Raw genomic sequence first — 15,599 nt, 5'->3', positions numbered from 1 at the left:
CTCTTCATCTAATTCTAACTGGAACCTATGCAGGAGCTGTCAGGGGAGGAGAACTGTTTCCACAACTGACTGCAGCAGTGCAAGCACATGTGGACATGAAGAAAAGGATCCTTGGTTCATATGCTGGGCTGATAAAGCTGGTAGAAATTGCACTGCCAGCCTGGGAAAGAATGCAGTTTGGTTTTGTCGTGTTCTTGGTCAGAGCTTGGAAACGTAGGACAAAGCCAGGCTGTGGAGAAGGAGACCCAGAGGTATCTGGAAACAGTTGCACCAAAGGTCTCCAGTAGAGCAGAGCAGATACCCACTGCAGGGAGACTCCAGGGCCAGTGAAGGGAGAGCAGAGCCCCCCAGCACCTGCCATGGTGCTGGGAAGGGAGCTGCTGGTCCTCGGGCAAGACCTGGCTCTGAGCCTCCTCTCTGCTCCTCCCCTGCTGCCTTTGCTCCTTCCTGCAGGTGCTTGGCTGGTGGGCCCAACCCTGAGTGCATCTTTCCTTTGGAGTTACAGCACACGTGGGAAAACACTCCAGAGGGAAATGGATACTGAGCTTTTTGAGACAACTTGCAAAGAAGAGATTTTGCAAGGACAGGAAATTCAGCATTCACTTTTACAGCATGCCCCAGGGTTTTGTTCTGCACATCAGCAGTTCTGCAGGAGGGAAAGGACCAGTGGCAGCCTTGGAAAATGCAGGGTTCCCCTTTCGCTTGTGCTCATCTTTCTGGGCTCTGTGTTTGTGAAAGGCTATTTTGGTGCATGCATTCTCAGTGAGAGCAATGCTTCAGTTAGTGCTTGGCATTAAATCTTATGGCTGCCAGTTGCTTTATACTTCTCATCAGATGAGATATTTAAAAGCATCTCATTGGTGTCCCCTAGAATTAGTCTGAAGATTCTCATCACACTTGGTTTTTTATTAATGGAAGCTTTTGGAGACACATCTGGCATATTTTATTGATCAAAATCTCATGGCTGGAAGCTCATCTTGGTAGCTATAGCAACAGAATTTTTTTTTCAAACGTCAACATACCTCCACAAAAAGTGGAATAAGGGGGAGCAGATAATTTAAATTGCTAGACAGCTAATAACTCCTTCTTCTGTAATAACTCTTTCTTCTGTAACCCCTTCTGAGATTTCTGGTTTGATACAGTAAATAATGGATAGGAACTAAATCTTTCAATGACTGCCTCTGCTGTGGAAGCTTGTGAAATGGATGGATGTGGTGTCTCAAGAGTCTTTTTTTGCCGGTTGTCCATTGCTCCCATCCTCTGCCAGGCTGCAGGGATCTTGAGCAGGCTGTGGGCACAGACCATGGAGGAGCAAGAGTACAAAGCAAGCAATTGCAGCCCTCCCTCTACTACCCAGTCAAGGAGGGGTCCCAAACACTGCCCACAGCAGCAGGGCTCACTCCTGCTCTTGGGGGCAAGAAGCACTCCCAAAACGTGCCTGGGAGTTAAGATGCAATGGTACAGACTGAAATTAAAACCTGTGAGTGTGCTCTGGTGCCTAAAGTCTCCTATGAGGTTGGCACCATCAAGTTTTCTTATCAGAAATTTTCTCAGCTGTCTACTCAGGCACAAGTGGGACCTGCAGGTAACATGGCCTGCACTGTGGGATGGCTCTTTCCTCTGCTTCCAGCTCCAGTGCTTGGCTCTGAGAGCATTCCTAGCAGTGTTTCTTCATCCTGCCTTAGAGCAGCATCCTGCTAGCACTTGAAAATGGTGATGCTGGGACAGCCAAGTAAAGAAGTGGGTGGATGCTGTTGCCTCCCTTGCTTTCCCTTAGGGCTTTCCAGTAAGGCAAGGGGAGAACCACCCTCAGCCTCCAGCCAGAGCAGAAAGTCAGATCCAGCTGTGGCTGCCTGACTTCTTCAGGTCTGCAATAAGTTGCATATGGGTATAACCAGTACTTCCAAGATTTCTAGACATTCAAACCTTCACATCGTCCTCTCAGCTATTGACAAATAGTCAGATCCAGCTGTGGCTGCCTGACCTCTTCAGGTCTGCAATAAGTTGCATATGGATATAACCAGTACTTCCAAAACATTTCTATACATTCAAACCTTCACATCATCCTCTCAGCTATTGACAAAAATAGGCCTTTGGAAGTGCTGAAGAGCACAACCCTGAGAAAATTGCAGAGGGTGAAGGGCAGACACCTTCCCTGGGGGCTACAAATGCTTCCAGGTAGGGGCTGGAATATGTTCCCACCAGCTCCATGGCTGGTGAGCAGGGCAAACCATTTTGGTGTCCTAAACTTGTTCCCCCAATTCCCAAATCCCGCTCCCAGTGAGGGGAATTTCCCTGGGCCACACAGCCTCAGGCAGGGCTGAGGCTCCTGGCAGCACCCTACAGAGGGCCTAGGTGAGGATGATGATGGTGGTGATGATGATGATGGTGACTGAAATCAAACTCACAGCTAGCAGGCAAATCATTCAGGGGCTCTGCTGCTCTAAGTGTCTCCTATTTGACCTCCACTCCTGTGCAGTCCTGTCCTCAGCCCCAGCAGCAACCCCGCATGAGCCTGTCCCAAGGAACAACCGCGTAGATCACCCTCTCAACACCCAGGGTGGGATGAGTCTGGGTTTTTTGGCCTTTGTTTGTTTTGGGGTTTTTTTTGGTTGGGTTGTTTTTTTTCCCATCATCTCTTCCGTGTTGTGTCGGACCCCCTGCACCCCGGGCTGCGGGCGGGTGCAGCTGGCCGGGCCCGGCGTTTCCCCGCGCCGGCCATGCAGCCGCTCATGCGAGCTAATCCAGCCCAGGTCACTGAGCGGGAACAAGGCGAGGATTGTTCCCCCGGAGCTGGGGAACAGCAGGAGCGCCAGGCACGGGCGGGCAGGGGAGAGCGGGCACGGCACAGGCTGAGCCGCCGGGAATGCCAAGGGCTGCTTGCTGCAGGGAAGCTGGAATGGATACCGAGACCTCGCTGCTGCTGGATGCAAGGGTGGCTTGGCACGGCTCGGCGCTGACTTGGTGAAACACGTTTCCCCTGAGCTGCACCCTGGGAGAGGAGATAAGATCGGGAATAGGCGCAGCGAGGCGCTGGCAGGGCTTTGACACAGCAGAACGCTCGCTGCTTTTCTGGGTTTCTGCTGGTGCGGTGCACCTCCCTGCCGGGACAGGCCTCTCCTCGCCGCTCCAACGCTTCGGAATCCGGGGAGGTGAGGCCAGAGGGAAGCACCAATCTGCCACATGGTCAAGGCTGGGCCCCGTGGGGCTTTGCTTCCTGTTCGGTCAAATGCATCGCTGAGAAGAGTCTGTGCTTTTATATGGAGAGAGCAAAGTGGAAGAATAAAGTAGGTCCATAAGAGCAGAGAAAACCAATGCCTGAAGAGAATTTCAAAGGCAAAATAACTCATGTGGATGGAGAAAGGGGACTTCTTCAGAAAATGAATGTGGTGTTGTACTTGAAAGGAATAAAGGGGTACAGAGTGTTTCTTTGCTCAATTTAATTTCTTCCCCCGCCTTTACATTTCCTGAATGCTACCCCAGGAAAAGTCTTTCACCTTAAGCAGAGGTTTTGCTGCATTAGCACAGCTGAGGGCCTCTGGCAGATCAGTGCTGGAAGAGTTTGCCTGGTGCTGCTGCTAACAGCGGGCAGTATCACTGACAGGATCATCAGCAGAGAATTGAGCACCCACTGGGAAGTTCTGAACTCATACAGACCTGAGATATTTTAGAAAAGGTTAATGAGGCCATCTTTTGTTTTAATTCCCATTGTGTCTTTATAGGTGTGCAGATTGCATACCACTCACATCTAAGAGGAGCTTCAGACAAAATCATAACCCAAAATTTAGGTGCATCACAGCAACCTGCCCTGACCCAGAAGGGTTCTAGTTCTGTGATCTCCTCCTGGTCCACACTTGCAGACATCAAAGTCCCTACATGTCTGTCACCTCCTGGGACACCACAGCTGGGGAGAGGGGAGGTGCTGACCCCTGGCACCCAGGTTAGGGCTCAGTGTCCCAGAATGTGCTGCAGGTAACATTACAGGTTACTTTGTCTGGTATTCAGCATTTTCAGGAGTGAGGATGGGAAAGGGCTTTTCAACATCTGCTGATGAGTGGTGACCTCTAGGCCAGGGACTCACACTGACAAGAAATATTTATGGACTCCATACAGAAGTGGAGAACTTCCACCGGTGGAGCTGAGAGGGCAACAAGAGCTTCCTCTGCCCTTGCCAGAGGAAGGACCAGACCGGGAGTTCCCATGTCTTGGCTGTTTTAACCACAAAAAACTCCTAAACCAGAGGGTGAGTGTAGCAGCAATGAAAACCAAACCCAGAAGCTAAATGAACTGAAACAGAAAGTCATGACTCATGTATAGTGTATGGGTCTGCACAGAATTTCCTACTCTCACTTCCTATATACCCTCAAAGGCTGTAAAAACCCTCCTTTGTTTTTTATTTTTTTTTTAAGTTGAGTTTAGAAAGAAAATTTGCAAAAACCTTTTGCTTAAGCTCTCCTGAGGAGCAGGGCTGGGCTCTACCCTCCTCAGCAGCTATTTCAGTTCCTGCCTGGGACACACTGCTCTCCCTGCACTGGCTTTTCATCCTGTGGGTACTTACCTATCTCTTCTGCATCCCCCAAGTGGTTGTGATATTATGAATGCTAGTCAAAAATGAAATATCACAGGGTGCTATTGCAGCCTAAATCATCCCCTTGACTCTGGTCTGTGCTTGTAGCTGGTTGTGTGTGATTATTGTAAAAGGATTGTTTTCTAGGCTTGGAGCTTGTAAATGCCAGCTGGAGAAGGAGAGCAGGGAAATTAATTTAGCTGAGGACTTAGGTTTACCTTCTGTACATGTTACTGATATGATCATTTGTATTTGACTCAGTCAGCAGTCATTTAGTACACAGGCATTAACAAACACACATTAGAGTCAGGTAGAAGCTGACTGCTGCTTAATACACCAAATACCTCAGGCTTCTTGCAGCACTACAAAATTATTACACTCTTTATTCAGGTATATGTGTGTACATATATATATATGTGTGTGTGTATATGTATATGTGTATATATATGTATATGTATACACCATGTGTATATACACAAAGATGTGTGTAGTTGCATGCATGTGCACGAATGTTTGGAGACTGTTTTGTTCTGCTGATCCTTCAATACAGACTCATCCCTGTGGGTGCTCTCCAGCTGAAATTACCTCACTCAGTTTACACCACGAGTGTGGGGTGAGGCAGGGCTGTTCTCACTGTCAGTGCAGCCCCAGCCCACGCAGCCTGAAGTCAGCAGCAGCCCCACCAGTGCCCGTGGCCAGAGTTCCTCCCACTCCGGGGAGCAGAGCAGCTGTGGATGAGCATCCCTCTGGAAGGTGGGAAAGGAGCAGCTACTCTGACCCAGCAGGGCACTGGCTGCATAAACCAGCCTGGGGCAGCCTGGTGTCAGAAGAGCTCACATTTTATTTAGTGTCTGTTTCCAAGGCAGGGTCCGAGCTGGCTGCAGCCCTGCCCTGGGAGCTCTTTGCTGCCCACTCTAGGGGCACAGTGAGCCTTCACCAAGGAGCAAAACTGCCCTGAATTTGCAGTGTGGCTCTTAAAACTGTGTTCACACCACCAGTGCTGGCATCAGCAGCCCACCAGCTGCTCCTGCCAGGGCAGACCAAGGGGGCACCTGCACTTGGGCAGCAGGGCAAGGGGGTAGGGAGCTGCTTTGTGCCACCTCTCTTCTGCACAGGCACTCCCAGAGCATCAGCAAAGTGGGAGATCTTTTCCTGCACTCTGATTTACTTGGAAAAAGATATGTCACTAAATATTGACTCATTCTGCAAAGAGACTAATACTTTCCAAACAGCTGCAGGTCTCTCCTACCCTCTGAAATATTCTTGTGGGGGAGTGATGTGGAATATGTTCCCCTCTGAAATATTAATTTCATTTGATGTGTGTTCTAATGCGTGTGCAATACTGTCAGTGAGATTAGCCCAGACTGTCACGTGTTGAAGACTCTGTGCAATTTGTTTCTATAACAGCACTTCTTACTGCTGAACATTTTAAACTTTTTTTTCTTTATGAGCAGACAAATAAGTATTGGGAAAGTCTCGCTTTAAACAGGGAAAACAGTTCCTGGGGGAAAACAATTTTTATTGTTCTTGGTTTATGAAACACTTAGCAGAGGTCAGACTTCTTTTCTGTGTAAAGATTGCACATGTGGGTACAGAATGATTTTTTGAGTCTCGCAGTGTGTCAGTAACAGCAGTAGAATGCCATTATTAAGCATTAAATAATTAATGTTAATAGCTAAGATGCTGATGGAAAGGATGAGGTGGTAGGCTCAGCTCCTTGCTCCTGATCTGCCTCTCAACCTGCTCCAAAGCAGGTGCACACAGCATCTTTCCTCTGCCTGTGACTTCAGCTGCCCTGAGCGAGCTCTGCCCTGACCTTCCCTTGTAAAGAAGGGCAGGCTTCTGCCCAAAGGGAAAGGCAGATTAAATGGAAACAAAACCAAACCAAAAGCAAGCCCCAAACCCCAGTTTGAGCAGTTGCTTTGAAGGGAAGCAGCCTGCCCCCCAGTGCCCGGTGACTCACATCCCCGGTGCTGCAGCAGCCGGGGCACGCCGGAACCAGGATGCTGCTGGATGCCAGGGGCAGCCATGGACACGCTCAGAGGGAATGGCAGGTTCGGGTACACATGGCCCTTCCTGTCACAAACAGGCACAGCCCAGGCTCAGCAGGGGCAGGGGCACTGTGTGCTGGAGCCATGCCCTCGGTGGCTGGATGGCTCAGCAGGGAGGGCCCGGCTGCCCTAAGGCACGGTGACTCCGTCCTGCTGCCCCCCGGTGCCCTGGAGCTGCCCCAGGCAGGTGTGGGTGCCCCAGCTGCCACGGTCATTCCTGGAAGGAGCCTCTGCTGCTGCTCCCCCTTAAAAAACAGGAGATTAGCTAGTGTGATTATTCATAGTCATGTTTCACTACATACACCTCCAAGCTGGCTGTGATGCCAGGAAAAATGTGAGGTTAACAAATCAGGGAGTCAAAATCTGCTCTTCCCACTTGGTGAAAGAGTGTATGAATTTCACCCTCACACTGTGACTTGGGGATGTACCTCCAGCTGGCCCTCAGCTTTTGCTGCCACTACTTGTCTAAGATTCATTGCAATTTTATACTTCTTTAATGGCTGGCTTGAGCAGAGCAAATCTCTGATGTATTCCTACCAACCCTGTGTATGTGAACAAGATGAAGTATAGAAGCACTCACCAGGACAACAGTAATTAGCTGCAACTCATGAGTCAAAATGCATAATTAATGCTGTGTCACATACTGAGTATCAGTCATGCAATGATGGCAATTAGAAATTCCTGAGCTTTAGGCCCATTGCTGTGTCAAAACTCCTGCTCCACTTATACAAATTGTCTGGGCAGTATCAAGCCTTTGTGCAGCATCAGGCTGAGGAGCTGATTCCACCTCACAGAAGCTCTGTTGCAGCTCCATCTCTGAAGAAATGGCAATTTCTCTGTCCTGGAGCACACCTCTGAGTGATAGAGTAATCCTGAGCCCAGGGGAGAGCCAGCTCTCCCCCTGAAAAAGAGGAATATTGAAGGTCCTCCTACTCACTTTTCTTTCCTTGAAGTCTCCTCCTACACAAAGACCAAGAGCTCCCTCCCTTTCACAAGAGCTTCTCCCATTCCATGGAGCGTGGGGAATGCTCATGCCACAGCCCAGGGCTTCAGTCTGATGTGTGAACAAAACTGGTCTGTGCCTGCCTCAGTGCCCATGGCACAGCAGTGCTGGGTGCCAAAACCAGTGGGTGATGCAGCCTGTCCATGGGTATCCTACCTCCAGTGCTCCACATCCAAAATACCTGTCCAAGACTCAGACACCTCGGCAATGACTCAGCTCACGTGTTGCCTGTCAATAACATTTGTTGTGTCAAAAGATATCCTGGGCTGGTGTCACCCTGTTTGTCCTCTGGTCCTGTCAAATGCTTCCAGCACCGCAGAGGCACCGTCAGATGTGTTTGGTTTGGGGACCCAGCCGAGGATTTCCCAGTATTTGGGTTTTCTCAGTCGAGATGAATATTGGGGAATTTTCATGGTCACATCTGGACACAGGGAAAGGAAGGACAGGGGGGACAAAGAAGTGCTGTTCCCAGTGAGGCTGAAATTTAAAATCACACAGTTTGTAATATGCTAAGGCTCTTATTAGAAGAGGGAGGCTGGTGCTGGTGCAGACAGCGCAGAGTCCCGTGCCTGCCAGAGGGAGGAGGGAAGGGTGGAAGGGTGATCTCCCCAGCTTCCCCTTAGCACCACTCCCACTCTTTCTTACTGATTTTTAGGAAAAAAATTTCGTTCTGCATCAAATGCCTCCCGCCTCTGTACCTCACACTCCTCATGGCCTGTTACTGTTTTCCCAAAAGCATTTTGAACTAAATGCTGCTTTCAAATGTGTCCCCAAGCCCTCCTGGTACTGCTGGATCATCTTTTTTAGCCTTCCACCCTTGAATGGCCCTCTTACAATATTAATGGTTCACAGTTCTTATAATATGAGATGAATCTAACTCTGCATTTTTTTTACATAGTAATTGTTATTAAATCTCTGTGTCCTGATGAAATATTATGAAGGGGCTTCTACCAGCTGCTACAGTGGTAAGGCTGGATGCACAGACCACTGACTTCTTTTGTTTTGTGGAAGATGTACAGGACTGAAGGAGGACCACTTATTATTTTTACAGCAGACTTTCCACAGGTCACTAAACTGACACCTACAGTAAGCAGACCACCATTATTATTCTGAACAGGGAGGCAGCCCCATCCCAGCATTATGAACTGGTTTGAGAAAATTACTGATTTTTTTTCAGTTCAGCAGCTGAACCAAAATGTTAATAAAAGAAACAAAGAAGCAATTACCAGAGTGAGCAGTATGTGAAATTTGCAGGTGTTTCTTTTAGCTAAAAAAAGCCTTGCCCACAAAAACCATTCCATCTAACCCACATTAAAATATTTTATTTCCTTGCATATGGGAAAAAAAAAAAAAGAAAAAAAAAGAAAAGAAAAAGAAGAAGAAGAAAAGGAGAGGCTCCAAACACAGATCTGTTCCTACACATTCAGGATGCCAGCCAGCATCAGCAGAGAAATCCTCCCTCAGAGAGCAGCTGTGCCCCCTGCACTGCGTGAATGACAAGGATCTCACACCGACCCAAAACGCTGCTGCTGTGACCAATGGACCAAGAAATAATGTCTTGTTCAGGGATGATCTCCTGAAGAGCCAGGCAATCGCTGCTCCCGGGCTAAGCGCTCCCTGATGGGTGGGGATTCATTAGGAGGAATGTGAGTCCCTGGTGCTTTTTGGGTGAGGGTTTTTCGGTGCAAACTGAAACTCTCCAAGGGCGTGGGGCCAGGAGCATCCTGTAGTGTCCTCTCTCTTCAGTGGGGTGAATTGTCACCAACAATTACTCACATTTTTATTTGCTTGTTTGTTATTTTCCCCCACAAATTTGGGTCAAATTGATGAACAGTTTTGGCATAACTGAATTACTTTTTAGGGAGAATTCGTAGCTTCCTTCTAAGAAACTGCTGAGTTCTACCTCAGCAGATTATTACTATTAGCAGCTCTGAGAATCCTTTGGGCAGCTGGAGACCATGTAGAAGAGACAGAAGTGAGACTAAATATTTTCCAAGCAAAGATATAATTAGGGATTAGAGAGACTGATCCAGCTGCATAGTGTAATTAGGAGATTATGGCGTGGCATTGACTGGGATTAGATTTGACAGAAAAATCTGTGCCCTACTATATAAAACCTTCCAGGTTTTGAAATGGAAACCTATTAATAAAAAATCTTCACTGTCTTAAATCCATGTTCTGCAGCAGCCTGGCTGCATGTTGAGGAGTGAAGGGAAACTTGTGTGGTCTCCTGGGCAGAGGTAAAGAAACCCCTGACAGGAGCTGACCGCAGCTCTGCCCCTTCCCTGCACAGAAACTGGTCCCAGCTGAGCCTGCTGTGGTGTCAGCACCCCCAGCCAAGCCTTTCTTTGGGCACCTCCGGGGTGGCAGCACCATGGGGCAGTGACTCGAGGACCCCTGGTTCACCTCTGGCTTCGGGGCAGGTTCCTGCTGGGATCTCCTGTCGGGTTTGGGAAGAGGCTTGAAGTGCCCCTGCCACCCCCCAGCCCTGGGCATTGCATGGGAGGACAGAACCACTCTTTTACTCAGTAAGTGGGGCCAGTGAAGGCACCCTGTGGGCCGGAGGGCAGGGAGAGAGGGAGAAGCTCAGCTGAGCACAGACCTGGTGTTGCAGTGCTCTGCATCAGCCAAGCCAGCCCTAAACCCAATGAGCACCAGGAAAATTGTGAGAATCAGCTACATGGATCACATTCCCTTATCTCCTACCCTAAAGCAGTTCTAAAATCAATAACTCAAAAAAATCCCTAAATTATACCACTAGATGAACAACCAGCAGCACAGGCTTGGTGTGCTCACAGTAAATTAATTCCTGTTAAAAGTCAATAAAATACTCCAGTGAAGCATCCCCCAAAACAAGCAGTAAGATAAATTCTGCCATTCTGCTGCAGTATTTTTTGTGTTGCCCAGAGACATAGATTCCCTGGGGAGAAGAGGGAAACCGGGAACTGTAGTGCTCCCCTGCAACTCCCAGAACTTGGCCATGGGTTACTTTGTCACACACCACAGCTGCAGCACCAGGGCTTTCCAGCTCCCACAGCATTTTCTTCTCTCTTTTATGCAGTATTAATTCTTCAGCACAGGAGATACCTTTTCACTGTGTTATATCTATTACCAGCTATTCCTGGCAGAGTAGATTGTAAATGTGAACAACTATGAGTACTCCACTTGCCTCATTATATTCCCTAGCACAGGAGTTGGATAATAAAATAACAACTTCATCCTATGGTCAATTAAGAGAAATAAATCTGTGAAAGAAATACATGTGACAAACCCCCAGTGTGACAAGGCACTGCAGCCTCTGCAGATACATTTTTTAGTTTATCAAAAATCAATGTATTCCAAAGTTTCAACAGCCTTCACAAGAAGACCTTGACCAAATCAAAGGCTTCTTTTACTTTGGGGAGCATTGATTTTAGCAAGGTCAGTTGCCTTTCTCTTGCTGTGCAATCACAGAATGAAAAATTGCAGAATTTACAGAAAATGGAGAGTCATCAGCTCATCATCTTGTCAGAGTCTGATTTGTCTGGAGACAAGTGACTGTCAGATTTCCTCAGCCTAGGAAGTTAATCTGAGCACTATCTGTCATCTAGTAATTGTGCTAAACTTCCCAGCACTTACATCAAGCCAAACATTTAGGATACTGAAATGAAGATTAAACATGTGATTTTAAATAAAAAATTATTCCAGAGGACGTGCTGGTATTTTCAAATATTTTAAATTACTGTTTTGAATTGTTTTGCAATTTTATCTCTCATATGAACTAAATCTTCCCATACACTGTAGGCTTGTCTAGTAAATACGGTTGTTTCTCCTCTACATTGTATTTTCCTTGGTCAGGATTATTACCCACTGGAGTACCTTACTTAGCCTTTTTACTATCTGACAAGCTAATTAAAAAGTTACTTGAAGTTGCAAATAAAGAAGTAAAAGATTTAGAACTATAAAAAGTAATCTGTATGCTTCTATAAAAACATGTCTCTGGGGGATATAAAATGACTGCAATGTACAGTCAGGAATAAATGGTAACACAGCAAATCAGAGCTGCAATTTCATCTCCCATTAAGAGATTAAATAATTTTCCTTTGACAGTGATTGCAGTTGAGCTTCACCATGGCTGAGCTTGGCACCTGAAGGACAGGATGTCCCCCAGAGGCACCAGGACAGGCAGTGGGGCCGTGGGAACACCATGAGGTTTTTAAGAACAAGCACCAGGTGCTGCCCTGGGCTGGGGCAACCCCAGGTACCAGCATGGGCTGGAGAGATGGAGAGCAGCCCAGATGAGAAGAGCTTGGGCTGAATGAGAGGCTGGACATGCCCAGCCATGGGCACCCACAGCCCAGAGAGCCAAACGTGTCCTGGGCTGCACCCAGAGCAGGGTGGGCTCCAGGGGAGGGATCCTGCCCCTCTGGTGAGAGCCACCTGCAGCGCTGCTCCGGGTTTCCAGCACAGGAAGGACACTCTTGGAGCGTCCAGAGGAGGCCACCAAGATGATTAGAGGGATGGAGCACCTCTCCTGTGAACAAAGGCTGGGAGAATTTGATCTGTTCAGTCTGGAAAAGTGAAGGCTTTGGGGTAACCCAATTTCAGCTTTTCAGTATCTGAAGGGACACCACAAGAAAGATGGAGAGGGACTTTTTACAAGAGCGTGTAGTGACAGAACAAAGGGGAATTGATCCAAACAGAAAGAGAATAGATTTAGATTACATATTAGGAAGAAATTCTTTACTGTGAGAGGGGCCAGGCACTGGTGCAGGTTGCCCAGAGAAGCTGTGGATGCCCCATCCCTGGAAGAGTTCCAGGCAAGGCTGGAGGGAGCTCAGAGCAACCTGGTTTAGTGGAAAGCATCTGCCCATGGCAGGGGGCTGGAACTAGATGATCTTTAAGGTGCCTCATAAGGACATATACTATGGAAGCATGAGAACTTGTTTTAAAAGTGTGTGTTGACAAGGTAGAGTAGACTTTTCCTCCCACATTTGGCCCAGAAGGACCATTAGGTCATTTGTCAGAAGCTGGAGAAATGTTCAGGAGCTCCTGAAACAGGAATTTAATTTCTTTTTTTCCAGAGAAGGTTTTTTTGTCTTTTGTAAGATCTTGAATATCTTACTGTTCCTAAAATACCTGCTTGCTTAGGGGAATCTTAAATGTGAGTCTTCTCACTTGTGTTTATTTATTGAACCCTTGGGAGAAAGAAGTCTTCTTGTATGTCTAACAAAGTACCCTGAAAAGGTCTATATTTAAAGCAAGCCTACTCACCTGCCTGACAGCTCACTTCTGTGGAATAATCTCATTGCTTGGGGTTCATCCAGAGCCCTGGGGGCAACTTGTTCCCCCAACACCCCAAAGATGCCACCTGCACCGCAGTGAGCCCCGGGTCACCCACCTGAGCTCTCCCTGGCACTGGGATGGTTTCCCTGGCAGTGCCCGCTGGTTTTCCAGCAGATGGCAATAACCCACAGTGGGAGAGTGGCAGGGTCTGTGCAGCTGGGCCAGGAGTGCCCCAGCAGCCCTGCAGATCCCTGCGGTGTGGGGAGAGGGAAACACAGGGAGGAGAGAGCAAGGCAATGAATAATAGATGACTAAAATATAGCCAGCGAGAAAGTGCATACACAGGAGAGGGATAGAGTGCATAATTCATCTATAATTGCTTGGAGGGGGGTTTAAATAAAGAAGAGAACTGGGTTTTGTTTCCCTTTGTTTCTCTTTTGAGTTTTCTAGCAGTGTAAATGTGTTTTTATTCACCTGTCTTGGCCTTAGGGTTCAAAGGTGACCCAGCTACCATCCTGCCATCTGTCAGGTGATGGGGCTGGTCACACATGAGATGCCAAGGTGTGTCTGAAGCATGACCTAAAAATGACTGTAGCCTATAATACTGCAGGCCCAAAGCAGTGAGCATTGAGGATACACCTTTAAAAAGAACAGGACAAAATGCTGATACCATCTTGTCAATGGCTATTTCACAGCTCCTGAAAATACCCCGAAGGAATTTCTATCTTGTGATTCATGGTTAATCATCCTGCTCACTTTGCAAGCCATAAAACATAGTGAGGTTGACTTTTGTCACAGCAAATGAAAACTTGTTTAACTTTCTTGTGTTCCTGCAGAATAAACAAGGGAGCACAGGCTGGCTAAATTGGAGTCTGTAAAGGATGTTTCCTTGGGAATTGAGTATGTTTGTGTCTGAAAGTGATGATTCTATGTGATAACTTACATCCTGAAGCTGTAAAGATTAAACACCACTAATTCTTTCTTTGCGTTACAGGAAGTCACATAAATATAGGCCCATGGTCTCAACTCAGAGTTCTGTTTGTGCCAATATACTGTCTCTGAAAGTCAAAAAAATTAAGCTCTTCTGGAGGAATAGCAAGTGAGACAACATGCCCTGATTTCCTAATCACAGTGGGGAGGGATAGAAGGCAGGTTGCTGCTGTAAAACCTGAGCAATTGTGACTGCCGCTGCTCCAGGGCTACCTGTGTAAAGCGCCTTTTGTTTTCTCATCTTGCTACACTCTTGGCCTTGGTGAAAGGCTTTGGCAGTAAGTTCCATGTTCTAGTTTGTGTGAAAACCTTTATCAGTTTCTGCTTTGTAGCATTTCAGTATCACTGCATGTTCCCTTCTTTTTTCTTTTCTTTTCATAAACACACTTAGAAACTTTTGATCTGAGTTGTCCTTACCATGATGACTTTTTTTTTTTTTTTTTTCCAATTTCCTGGTACTGATATTTTTCAAAGATGAAAGTTTTCAACGTCTTAAAAAAAAAAAAAAACCACAATAAAGTGGGAAGAATGGGTAATGCCCGCTCAGAAAACAGGCAGAAGACTACAGAGCTACTCACATAAGAGAAAGCAACACTTCAGTTTCTGTGTCTCCCCTGTCCTCTTTTGAGAAGCAAACGCAAAGGGCTTAGGAAGCAAATTGTTTTGTGGGGATATCTGATTGCAGAAGCAATAGATGAAGACCTAGAACTGTTAGAAATTAGTAACTGTTTATTATTTCCTCATTGCTGTATCAGCAGATGTGTTTTAACTTCTTCTGTCATGGCAGCTTCTCAGCCTCCACAGCAGTAACCTGTCTCATGCTTACTGCTGAATTATGGTGTGTCCAGCACCTCACAAAACACTCAATTTGTGGCATGCACAGAGTACCTGGTCCAGGCTACCAGCTCTGCCTTTCTGTTTCCATCTGTTAAGATGGAGCTGATGCAGTGAGTGCCAGAGACCATTAAGTGCCAGATGGACTGGCACAGGAAACTGCACTTAGAGAGACTTGCTCAGAAGTGACTGTCCTGCCCTTTGTTTTCTGACCAAGAGATGACTGTAGATACTGCGGTTCTTTTGAGGATAACTTGTGGTTATTAGTGCACAAAACAATTTCCATTAAACAGGACTGGAAATGGGTGATATATTTCCCAGTGAATAGTAAATTAACAATAAATTTGGCTTCAGTCATTCAAAGAATTCAGATTTGATCTGAACTCATTTGAACGATGCCGCCTAGGGAGAGCAAAGGAAAAGGGATGTCATTGTATTCCTATCACAGAGCTGGGGGAGGGGAACGCCTCTTTTGAACATTCAGGCTTGGCATGAAAAATGCAGGTTCAGTATCTGCTTGAGGGGATTTGAGCCTCCTCTACCACCTATTTCTCAGTGCTTCATCACTAACAGCCACACCATTTAGTATTCTGGGGTGCCTGCAATCCTGTTGCTGCTGTTCCACTTAGCATTAATAATTAAATCTTCACTGCAGAGGGACTGAGCTTGAGATATCTTCCATCCTCGAGGAGTGCTCCAGGCTGAGAAGCATTCACACCCTTTGTTTGAATGACTGCTCAGATATTTTCCATGCACCAAAACTGTGGCAGTCAGAGGGACCAGAGGTGGCCCGTTTAGAGTGACTCTTGTGGTTAGCAGGCTAATCTGGAAGAGATTATAAACACCATCTTAAACGCAGTTTCTGCTTCATTTGAACTAAACTACAAGG

The sequence above is a fragment of the Onychostruthus taczanowskii genome, unplaced genomic scaffold (assembly GCF_017590055.1).
Source record: "Onychostruthus taczanowskii isolate IOZ18803 unplaced genomic scaffold, ASM1759005v1 scaffold3, whole genome shotgun sequence".
NCBI classification, from domain to species: domain Eukaryota; kingdom Metazoa; phylum Chordata; class Aves; order Passeriformes; family Passeridae; genus Onychostruthus; species Onychostruthus taczanowskii.
The sequence above is the reverse complement of the archived record's forward strand: the minus strand, read 5'-3'. Positions refer to the sequence as shown.